This window comes from Chelonia mydas, chromosome 16 (assembly GCF_015237465.2).
Source record: "Chelonia mydas isolate rCheMyd1 chromosome 16, rCheMyd1.pri.v2, whole genome shotgun sequence".
Lineage (NCBI taxonomy): Eukaryota > Metazoa > Chordata > Testudines > Cheloniidae > Chelonia > Chelonia mydas.
This window is the reverse complement of record NC_057857.1, coordinates 8821699-8833953: the sequence shown is the minus strand read 5'-3', so window position 1 is coordinate 8833953 and position 12255 is coordinate 8821699.

The window sequence follows — 12255 nt, the reverse complement described above, 5'->3', positions numbered from 1 at the left end:
TGACACCAAAGGAGTCAAACAAACTTTACACAGACTATAAAGAGCCAGATTATGTTTTGGGATGAACACTGGTCTACACTCTACACCTAGTGAGGGAGAACTGCTGTGTGCAAATGACCCACCTCTGGTTCTGATGAGCCTCTAAACATTTTAATTCAACTCTTTGCTGGCCCAACAGGACAAGAGCAATGGCAAGGGCTCTGTGGGATTATTTAAGCATTGAGGCTGAGCTCTTTGAATTTACATGGGCATGTGTTGTCGTAAACCCTATTGGATCCTCTCCTGCTGAGAGGACACCTGCTTCTAGCAGAAGTAATTTTCCTGGAGGGATGTGCAGGAAGCCATAGCTGATGAAAACATGGGGCAAACATATGTTGTTTTCATGTATTGCTCTAGGGAGGAGATTATATCGATGTCTGACCTGAACCTGAATCTGGCCCAGGGTCCATACATATACACAGTTGGCCACACAAAAGAAAAGGAAAGCAGTATTTTATTTGTTGGCATTTCTATAACACCCTGCCACATAGTACGGAAACTCCTCACAAACACAGGGCCTGATTCCAAAAGTCCAAGGAGGACAATGGGAATCTTTCCATTGACTTCAGTGGACTTTGAACCAATTCCCTAATGAATGAATCTCACCTTATCATTGTTGCAATTTATCCTTGCCACTGCAGCTTCATTTCATTAAGCTCTGCTTGTTAGCACCCTGATAAGCTTCCACCACCATTCGTGGTGCTTTCTCTCACGTATGCTTGCATATAAATGCGTGCTCAGTTTGGGAAAAAAAGATGTCTTTTGTCTTTTGCCTGGAACAAGTGTAAAATTAAAATAAAAGCAGAGTTGTGACCGGCTAAACTTACAGTGGCCAGCCAATCACAAAAGGTCGTGCATACAATAGGCCCCCAGCCAGGAACCTGCTTGAAGATGTCTACAAGCCTTTTACTGGTTGCTGACGTATTTAGGGCCTGATGCGGAATCCGGCACTCTGGTTGCAGAAACGTAAGAAGTGACATTAGATGCTGCCTTCTAACCTTGCCTTGCCTGAATACAATGAAAGTCAATGCTTATTGCCCATTAACCCTATATAATAGTGCATCTTTAATAAAAATCCTCAGGAAAGGGCTTTGTTTTGTTTTTTTTCCATAGAAAAATTCAATGAAAACCAAAATATTGTTGTCCCAGTTTTTCTTCAACATTTTCTGGGTTTCCAATCAAAAAAACCACTCCCCCAATTTTTGGCAACTGGAAATTTTGGCAGCATACTGATTTTTCAATTTTCATTGAAAAAAAAATCAATATGCAGTGCCCAAAAGAAATTTTTTTCAGGTTTTTGACATTTTTTTCCTGAGGAAAACTGATGTTTCCCATGAAAAATGCAGTTTTAGCAAAAACAGCTTTCGACAGAAAACTTTCAATCAGCTAAATAGGTAGTAACTAAGTAGTTAAATAGGTTTGGTTGAAGATTTCTCTTAAAGCTTCTTCGCATTCTGCAATGTGTCTCAAATTATGCACAATTGCCTGCTGTTTGTATAGCCAGAGAGCACCAGAGAGCCAGATTAAAGCATCTGCTTAATATACCATTCATTTTGAACAGAATGAGAGAAATCAATCAATCAATTAGTCAAATTGCTAGGGATGATTCTTTTAAACAAGTTGAAAACTCATTGTTTGTTTCTCTGAACCACAATCTACTTGACTGCTAAAGCAAAATCAACACATTTGTTTCCATCTTTGTTAAAATAAAAATTCTTTTTTCTTTAAGGGGAAAAAACAGATGAGGACCATGAAAAATGAAACCCTAAAACCTGGCAAGGCAGGAGGTTGTGGGTGGGGGGAATGGGAGGCAAGAACTCATTTAATTCTATGCAGACAAAAAAGATGTCTCAAGTAACCTGACCACTGGAACATGTTCTGCTTAGATCCTCAGCTGATGTAAACCAGCACAGTTTCATTGAAATAAAGGGAGCTCTGGCAATTAACACCAGCTGAGGATCCTACCTACTGACAAGACTCCCAAACAAGCTGTATTCTGGGTCTTATAAAAGTTCTCAATGACCAAGGAAAGTATGCACAGCTGTGACATAAGTAACCGCTACTCTGTTTTTAAGTGTATACATATATAGAATGAAGAAGATGAAAAACAACATTAAAGTAATGTTAAGGATTTAGCTTGGGACCAACAAAGCTAAACTGATATCCTTAACCTTAACTCACCCCATTCTGCTCGGGTAGTGCAGCTGCTGAAAAGGGTAATTCAGAGCATTTACGGTCTGGTGTGTGAATGGGTGTTGAGGGACTATTAATTCTGTGAGTATTTGGCTGCCACATACTGAATCCATGTGCTAGAAGTACTTATTCAATTTTTTGGGGGGCGGGGGGGGGGCAGAAATCCCTCAGGCTGCACATATGCAGTGGGGGGGCTTCTGGAGAAGATAAAAGAGATGCTTTTGTTTTATTAATTCAACATCTAACATGTTCTTTCAGAGACATGGGGGGAGAATCTGAAGCCTCAGGAATTAATTCTCATCTCAGGTGACCCAGGAAGAGGCAGAACCAGGAAAAGAACACAGGTGTCAGTCTCGTGAATCCTAGTCTAGTGCTCTAATGACTAGGCAACACTGCCTCATTGCTCACTCATCTGTGGCTAGAACCATCACAGAAAATAGTCGCTAACCCAGACAGAAGTCCCATAAAATGTGGAACATCGAAAATTTAGGATGTATTGCTGTTTTTTCCCCAGCAGTGGTCCTTTTCAATAAGAATGGAATCAAATGTCACATCCCATCTTAGAGCCTTTTTAAAATGCTTTAGAACAGCACTTCTTTGACATTTTCATAGTGCAGACTGCATCTAAGCAGCAAGATTGTTATATGGACACCACCCTGGACAGTCCTCTTTATAACAGCCCTTACCATATTTGGTAACAGTCTTCAAATTAGGAAAAACTTTAAGGGGAGTTAAGCTCTGGAATAGGTTTCCATGGGATGTTGTGGAATCCCCGTCACTGGAGGTTTTTAAGAACAAGTTGATTTAAACTAAACTAAGTTGGACAAACACCTGTAACAAATGGTCTAGGTTTACTTGGTCCTCTCTCAGTACAGAGGAGGTGGACTAGATGGCTTCTCAGGGTCCCTTCCAGCCCTATATTTCTATGATTTGCAACTCCACAGAATAATTCCCCTCCTGTTCACAGTCATGTAACTTCCTTATTGCAATTGCATAGGAAAAAAATGAGAGTAGGGGTAAAAATTAATACATTTTTAGCTTCTTTTTCCAGGAAATTTATCAGTTGGAAACAAAGACGAGGAGCCAGGAGTAGCCAGATTCCCACAAACCACCAGTAGTCCACGGATGGTGGTTATTATTATTTCTATTACAGTACAACAGTGCAAGGTCCTGAACAAACACAAAGAGAAAGACAGTTCCTGCTCCAAAGCTTACAACCTAAATAGACCAGAGAGACAGAGGATGGGATGGAAGACAAAGACACAGAGAGGAAAAGTGACTTGCCTCATGTTGTATAGGAAGTCGAGGTCACAGCTGAAAACAGACACCAGTTCTCTTGGTGCCTAATCCACTGCTCCATCCACTGGTTCACACTGTACTCCAGACCACACATACCAGCTATTTTCAACTCCCTTGCAGGGCAAAGACCTAGCCAACCCATCTTTCCGTCCCCACATACCTGCCATTCTTAACCTGCTGTTGGGTTCAGAGCTTTCCAGGATGGTTCTTTCCATACACAATGTTGTGCACTGCAATCACAACAAAGCAATCCATACCACTTCACATTTTCTTAGGGCTAGGAAATTCTAACCAAACAAGGACTGTAGTCCAAACAGTCACAACGAACAGTAATACTGTTTCCAACTAGTAAGAAGGTGCAAATGTTTAACGGAATGAGTAAAACAACGTACTAAAGGTTGTGGTGGATTCTCCATCACTGCCACCTGTAAATCAAGATGGGACGCTTTTCTAAAACATCTACTTCGAAGAGGAATTAAAACCAGTGATAATCAAGGTGGGCCATTTCCAAAATCTCCCCACTGTATTTTCCACTGCATGCATCCGATGAAGTGAGCTGTAGCGCACGAAAGCTTATGCTCTAATAAATTTGTTCGTCTCTAAGGTGCCACAAGGACTCCTTTTCTCGTTACAGCTCACTGATTCCTGTGGCAAATTTGTGCCATCCCTATCCTTTGGGCTCCTCTGACTTAGCCTGGCAGGCAGCATTCCCCCAAGGGACTGTACTCCGGCAAGACGTGGTTGGAGAGCAAAGCAAAGCAAAGGAAGTCCTGTGGCCTGTGTTAAACCGGAGCTGAGACTAGATGATCACAGTGCTCCCTTCTGGCTTTATAACCTATGAACACATTGTTATGAATGTTCACACTGGACACAACCGGTCCAACTTTTAGATACACACACACACAGACACACACGCCCTGTGGACCCTGCACTGATATAATATTTAAAGGCACTTGAGGTATTGATTGAGATCACGAGTTGAAAGTTGCTATATAAGTGCAAAGTATTACGGTGACAACCTACAGGATTTTGTCTGTCTTTGCTGAGGTTTACCGGTGTTTTGAAGTGATGGAGGAAGCTCTTGTCCCTGAGTGTCACGGCGCCTCTTTAGGCTGGACTAACAGTTGGCCCCTGTTATAGCACCTCGTTCAAAGAGATACAAGAGAGACTGACCCCTTGGGGCCATATTTTCAAACTCAGCCTCTGTTTCATTGGCTCCTGCAAAATTAATGTCTGAGCTGGATTCTCTGTGTTCTGGCCCCTTTGCTCCACTCAGGGGTGAAATGAAAGCAGCCAGATTTGAGCAGCTGAGAATCCCCCGGGTGTGAGGGAGCTCTCAGTTTGCACAGAGCTAGCGCACCACTCCCCACCTCAACTGAGCTCTGATCTAAGAGGCAAGAGGAGATGAGGTGGAGTGGGAAACAGCCATGAGGCTGAACGCTTTGCTCTCCAACCACCTCTTGCTGGAGTACAGTCCCTTGGGGGAATGCTGCCTGCCAGGGTAAGTCAGAGGAGCCCATAGGATAGGGATGGCACAAATTTGCCACAGGAATCAGTGAGTTGTAACGAGAAAAGGAGTCCTTGTGGCACATTAGAGACTAACAAATTTATCTGAGCATAAGCTTTCGTGAGCTACAGCTCACTTCATCGGATGCATGTAGTGGAAAATACAGCGGGGATATTTTGGAAATGGCCTACCTTGATTATCACTACAAAAGGTTCCCTCCGCCCCCTCCCCCTGCTGGTAATCGCTCACCTTATCTGATCACTCTCCTTACAGTGTGTATGGTAACACCCACTGTTTCATGTTCTCTGTGTATATAAATCTCCCCACTGTATTTTCCACTGAATGCATCCGACGAAGTGAGCTGTAGCGCACGAAAGCTTATGCTCAAATAAATTTGTTAGTCTCTAAGGTGCCACAAGTCCTCCTTTTCTTTTTGCAGATACAGACTAATACGGCTGCTACTCTGAGCTGTAACAGACTCCCTGGATATCTCCAACCACCCCTTCTGCACTGAGAGGATCTGGACCTTCATGCTAAAATACCCACACAAGTGACAGTGGGCAAACAGTTAGAGGCCAGTTCTGATAAGAAGAAACCTGCTGGGAAACAGAAACGTGATGGTCCCAGTCAAGAAGGGACATGTTCAGATTGCTTGATTGAGCTAGGCATTGTAGTCAGGGCTAGTTAATTCACTGGAAATAGCTTAATTAGAAGAAATCTTTTGTGAGGGGACAACTTTCACTCCCACTTTCTTCACCTTATATACAGTGTTCCTCATTTTAGTGTCTTTCCACAGCTGCTGCTTATAGTCCCAGACTCAGATTTTAAGACCAGAAGGGACCATCACGATCCTCTAGTCCAGTGGTTCTCAATCTATTTACCATTGGGACCGCATATGCAGCCCTGTATGTGTTATGTGGGCTGCATCCACACAATAGAGATACACTGGCTGTACAGCTACAAAAAACGTAAGGTATAGTATTTGTTATATGACGGCAATAGGATTCAAATCGGTATAGCACCTTGCATTTCAACACTGGCAAACGTCTACCGAGAGCATTTTAAATCAGTAAAATAAGTCAAAACATTTACTGTTCAAATTAATTAATTTACTGTGAGGGTGGCATGGTGTATTGCCACCCTCACTTCCACGCTGCCGGTCGTGGTGAGGCTGGGCTGAGCGCCCAGAGAGCATGGCTGTGGAGCTTGCCTAAAAAGATAGGGAACCCTGCCCGGTACGAGGAGCCCCCCGCCCGACCTCAGCCAGGGACTGCCCCCCATGAACCCAGCTCCTCAACTAGGGACTGTCCACCGTGCACCCGCCCCCCACCCCCATGGACTACCCCTCTCAGCCCTTCCTCAGACTGTCCCCCTAGCCAGGGAAGGCCCTTCCTCACACACACACCCCGCCCCCGGTACTGTCCTCTCAGCATCCAGGTGCCCCCCAACACTGAGCTGGCACACATGCCTTCCCTGAAGAGACAGGGTGCCCTGCCCAGAGCAGAACAGCTCCCCCAGAGACTGCCCCCTCCAGCATCCAGCCCCTGCCCCCAGGGCTGCCCCTAGTCCTCCACCTAGATTCTGTCTCCCATCCACTGGCTGCACCCCCGTCCCTGCACCCACTGGTCTCCTACCTCAGCTGCTGGTAGCTCAGCCATTCAGCCTGCTCTGCCTGCCACTGCAGCCCTAGTGCCAGGGAGCCTGCTCAAGCCGGGGTCACTGGACCCGCAATCCTGTGGAGTGGGGTGGGGTGCCGAGAACCCTGGCCTCCTGCCGATATTGCTGGGCCAGTTCTTACTCTAGTTCAAACCAGCAAGTGACCCGTACCCCACACTACAAAGGAAGGTTAAAAAAACCAAACAAACCCCAGGTCTCTGGCAATCTACCTCAGTGCAAGTGGGGGCAGTGGTGGGGAAGAGACAGGAGGGAATGCAAAATGGCAATAGTAATGTAATCACAAAAAACAAGCCTTGTCAGAAAGGACTGATGGGTGGTCATATTGTTCTGTCTGGCTATTATGTCTGAATAGAACACAGTGCAAAGTATTAATTCATTGGGGTGGTTACTGGGACATTTTTATGTCCTGCAGCAATTCATGTAACAACAAATTGATTTTTAGCTAAGTGGGACGTTGCAAATTGAAAAAATGAGGAACAATTGGAAATATGGGCTGATTGCTGAATGCATTCTTAGTCTAGAGAGAAGTTATGATGTGTGTGTCTGGCATAAAGATTCCAGAGATGAACAAAGTTAATTCTTTCAGTCAGAGTTTGGGACCTAATTACCCGCAGCCCCTTTGAACATCGAAACCTCTGAGTTCACATTCACGGCCTGCCATTCTAAAACTTTATGTTCTAGCGAATCCAGTGTAACAATTTGTTAAAATACCGTTTGTATGGAAGTGAAAAGGGCTGATGGTTGCATTTCAGATCCCAATAGGCAAGTGTCCTTCTTAGACGGCAAGCTCTTTGGGTCCAGGGCTGTCTTCTTGTTCTATTTTTGTACTGCACCTAGTGCAACAGGCTCCAGGTCCGTAACTAGGGCTATCAGGCACTACAATAATAAATAATGCGTTAACACCACAAGTCACTCCCAGCAACAACCAAATGGCAACCAAATGGCAACCTTAACCAGCAAAGCTTCAGTGAGGTTTTTTTGTTGTTTTTTTAAAAATCAATCTGCCTTTCGAAAGGCCTGATCCACAGCCTTTTGAAGTCAATGGGAATTCTTCTGTTGTCTTTGGTGGACTTTGGGTCAGGCCTTAGGTGAAGTTTGAGTCACATTGGTCAGGCAGAAAGGCTGACCACCACTGAGAGTTGGTCTAATGGGATTACAATGCGTTAGGAGGACTTTGTGATGTATATGCCCTGATTCAGTGCAGATTGAACTGAAGTTAACTCCAAGCACGTGAGCAGTCCCATTTAAGCCAGTGAGACGGCTCACATATTTAAAGTTAATCACATGCTTCGGTACTTGGCTGGACTGGGGCCTTCTATCACCATGGCAAGACTTTGCGTTGGCACGTCCCAGCCGAACAATGGACTAGATGACCTCCTGAGGTCCCTTCCAACCCTGATATTCTATGATTCTATAATGCAAGGCAGTATCCAGCACACAGCTGTGACCTCCTCCCATTGCAACACGACATTGCATGCAAAGTCAGAGAGCAATGAAGCTTTGTAGTTCCCAAACTTGGGCTTGCAAACTGTGGGAAATAAGAAAAATCAGCAGCCACAAAACCGGACACCATCAGATTAGGCCTGAATAAAGACTGGGAGTGGTGGGGTCATTACAAAACCTAAACCTAATTTCCCCCCATACTAATTCCCCCCTACAGTTATTCACTCCTTCTTGTCAACTGTCTGAAATGGGCCACTCTCATTACCACTTCAGAAGTTATTTTTCCTCCCTTGGTATCCTGCTGTTATTTGATTTACCTCATTAGACTGATCTCACACTTGGTAAGGCAACTCCCATCTTTTCATGTATTTATACCTGCTCCTGTATTTTCCACTCTGTGCATCCGATGAAGTGGGTTCTAGCCCACAAAAGCTTATGCCCAAATAAATTTGTTCATCTCTAAGTTGCCACAAGGACTCCTCATTGTTTTTAGTGTAGGGGAAGTTTCCTCAACCTCTACTCAAACTGCTCCCGTTATGTGGATTGCAATTCTGAGGACTTCAATCTTGCAATGTCAATCTGCTGTCCTTCATCAACCTTGAATACACCTTAAATAAAAGAGAGCATCACTGATTTATGTCATGACTAGAATGCAACTGACAGCTCCATCTTCTCTGCTCCCACTGGAGTAGCTTTATTACAAGTGCAACCACACACGAATGTCAAGAAGTGGGAAGGGATCTAGGAAGACATAGGAGTCCTGCAATCATATTAGGGATATTTAATAAATGTGTGCATATGTTTGGTGACCAAGATATGCTCCTGCCCTTACCTTTTCCCCACTTAATTGCATCAATGAACATTGATGAAAAGAGATTTGAGCTGATGTGGTGAACAGATAGATCCTTGATTTGGGGGTAAAAAGGTATATTGGCCCAAAGGGAGACATAAGGGGTTCAAAGGAAAGAAACAGTCCATGTTATAGATGAATACAACTGGTCAGAAAATGGAAAACAACATTTTTCATGAACATTAGCATGAGTTTTTGTCTTTAAGCTTTTTCAGCCAGCTCCGACGACAATGATGATGATGCTGATGATACGTGTCTTGTAAAATCATTCAGTCCACGAGAAATAGGAAGATCTTCTATATACTATACAATAGATTAACTCTGGTCAAGTTTTATGATATATTTGTGGCACTGCTATATATGGGAATCCAAGAAGCAAAGTGGGATATTATATATGTTCAGCTGCATGCTAGCTACCCAGAATATTTTTGAAAGCTCAGGCCTATTTCATAATGGTACTCGTATTGAGCTCTGGGAACAAACCACAGGGTTGCAGCATGCTTATCTGTATACCAGATTCTTTCTCTATTTTAACTCCCACCCATGCTCTTATCCTTGACTGCTGAACTGCAGACCTCTCCAGAAGAAGATGAGAGAGTTGACAGCAATGTGAATAGTACGGAGAACAAAAACTAATTAAATCTTGTCCCCTGGTTCCCTCAATGCCCACGTGGAGGTTGAAGGTCCTAGGTCTACCTCTCTCTCTTTATAAATCACGTGCTAATGTCCAAAGGCTGGATTGGGTGCTGGCTTGTGTCAAATGAAGCTGGAGTAACCCAAAGTGCCGGTACCAGCTCTGGCAACTCCAGCCTCCATGGGCTTGTAGTAGATCAGCAACCCTGGGGGTCCATTTAAATGGGTGGTGCTGAATGTGAATGGAACAAGCAATAACCAAAAAGCATTTGGTGCTGACTGGGAAGTTGTTTCATTAGCAATAAGGGAGGCAGCAAGCTGACGGAGTTGTGAGAAAGGGAACTTTACTAAACATACTCTGCTGTCTAACCCCTTTCAGGAGCAACCCCTACGTTCTCGTCTCTATGGTTCTAGGCTCACCCCAATACCAGCCCCTCCAGAAAACTGACCTGCTTTCTCCAGATCTATTCATTGTTCTACAGAACAGGATGCTGCCAGCATGACTAGTCAATATATTAATTCATTGCAGTCCCTGCCAATGAGGCCCCACAGCCTAACGCTCATCTCCTTTGTAGAACTCAGAAAGGATAACAGGTCTGAAAACACTGCCTGCCTTCCAGTGGACGGGCAGTGGTCCTCTCTCACTCGAATGTGGTGTGTAGTTTGTACTCCCTGTGTTAGCAGGAGTGACTTGGAGCCCCAAGATTGTTGGGGACAGATTTTTGTGTGCATTGTAACTGCTCTGTCCCCAGTCCACTGCATCGTTAGGTAGCTCATAATATTAAAAGTGCTTGCGGGAGAGTTTGGGCACAAAGAGCGCAATATAAAATAAAGCTGTATTCCTGCTGAACTGAAGAATTTTCATAGCAAATTCAGATCACTTCTATCATGTATCCGGATCTAAAAAAAAACCCTCCAGCAGGCCGCTTCACTTGGAAAATATCACATCACATTACAGTCTGCTATCCCCAGCTATAAATCATCTTTTGAGACTACCTGACTGAAATTTGGATAGCATCCATCTGTCAAACTCCATGTCTCCGGCCAAACACCCTCAAGTGTCCTTCTCCAATACTCACATTAACAGCTCAATTAATTATGAGTTAGCCAGATCAAACAGTTCAGTCTCAACCTTGGCAGCTGTCTGATTTTAGATATCCTACCCATGTAAACTTTACAAAGTCAAGCAAGTTCAAATCCCAGAGGGCTCGGATCAATACCACATTAAGATGCTGAGCCTATCTAGGCTCGAGAGAAGAAACAGAGAGCCTGCTATTTGTCAAGCCATTGACAGTAAAATAAAAATAAAATAAATAATGGTTCCCCAGATATTATCTGCTTCAGCCAATACTAGAGGACTGCAACCAGTGAGTTTGTCAGTACTGTGAAATGGTATGATTGCAAAATTATTGGGAGACAAGAGAAGATAGCTGATGATGCATGATGGATGTGTGAATTTTGAATGGCTACTCTCCGGGCCCTTACTGATTTCATTACAATGGCCACACTGGGTCAGACCAAAGGTCCATCCAGCCCGGTGTCCTGTCTTCCAACAGCGACCAATGCCAGGTGCCCCAGAGGGAATGAACAGAACAGGTAATCATCAAGTGATCCATCCCGTCGCCCATTCCCAGCTTCTGGAAGCTGAGGGCATGAAGCACATTGCTGAGGTGCTCAGCACCTCATAATATAGGGCCTTTTATAATAGGCATGGGATTTGCAAAGGAGCCTAGAGGAGTTAGGCACCCAACTCTGTTCAGCTCCTTTTAAATCCCAGCCTCGCTGTAGAGAGGTTCCACCAGGATGTAATGGGGTCTTCAAACCCTATACTGAGCAGATGCAGAAGGGGAAGGGGAGCCTCTCCTGCCTGCAGGCAATCAGTCTGACCATACCCCCATGCAGCTGCCACCACTGCTAGTCCTGGAGGCAGACACCTTCCACTGCAACCAATAAGGGAAACAAGGCCTGCTATAAGAGGAGAGAGCTCCGAGAAAGAGGGGAGGTAGAAAGGCGGAGACAGTGAAGGGGCAACACCATTGCACTAGGCTGCCTCCAGAAACAAGGTCCAAAAGGATCAAAGCAGACCCCTGGGCCAAATTAGAGGCCAGGGGCCAAGAATTGCCTTGATCTGGGACTAACCAAAGGAAACCAGACAGGGAGCAGTAGAGAACCCCTGCAAGACCACATCAGGGACTGCTGACCCAGGAGTTACCTGATATGGTGATTTCTACAGCCTATACCCCCTAAGCAACATTTTCAGTGCCATTAATCTTTGACAGCTGGTACTCACAAACGCTTCACTGAGCAAACAAACATACCATCTAGCTCCTCACCGCCTTCCCATATCCTTCCCAGGCTGAAGGTGGTGGACAGAGGCACAATGTTCTGTTGCTCCAAGTACATATTCAATAGCAAAGATCACATGGCAGAGAACTTCAGTAACTTATCTTATCACAGGCCTACCCAGATTCTTATTTCTCGTTCTGGCTCTAGGACAGTGCCTTCAGAATCATGATAATCCTCGCACTGTTGGCATGTGGAAAATCTGCATGCTAGAGAATGAAGCCTTTGCGGCCTGCCCTTTATCATGCGTAGAGATAGGCCCAATAAGACC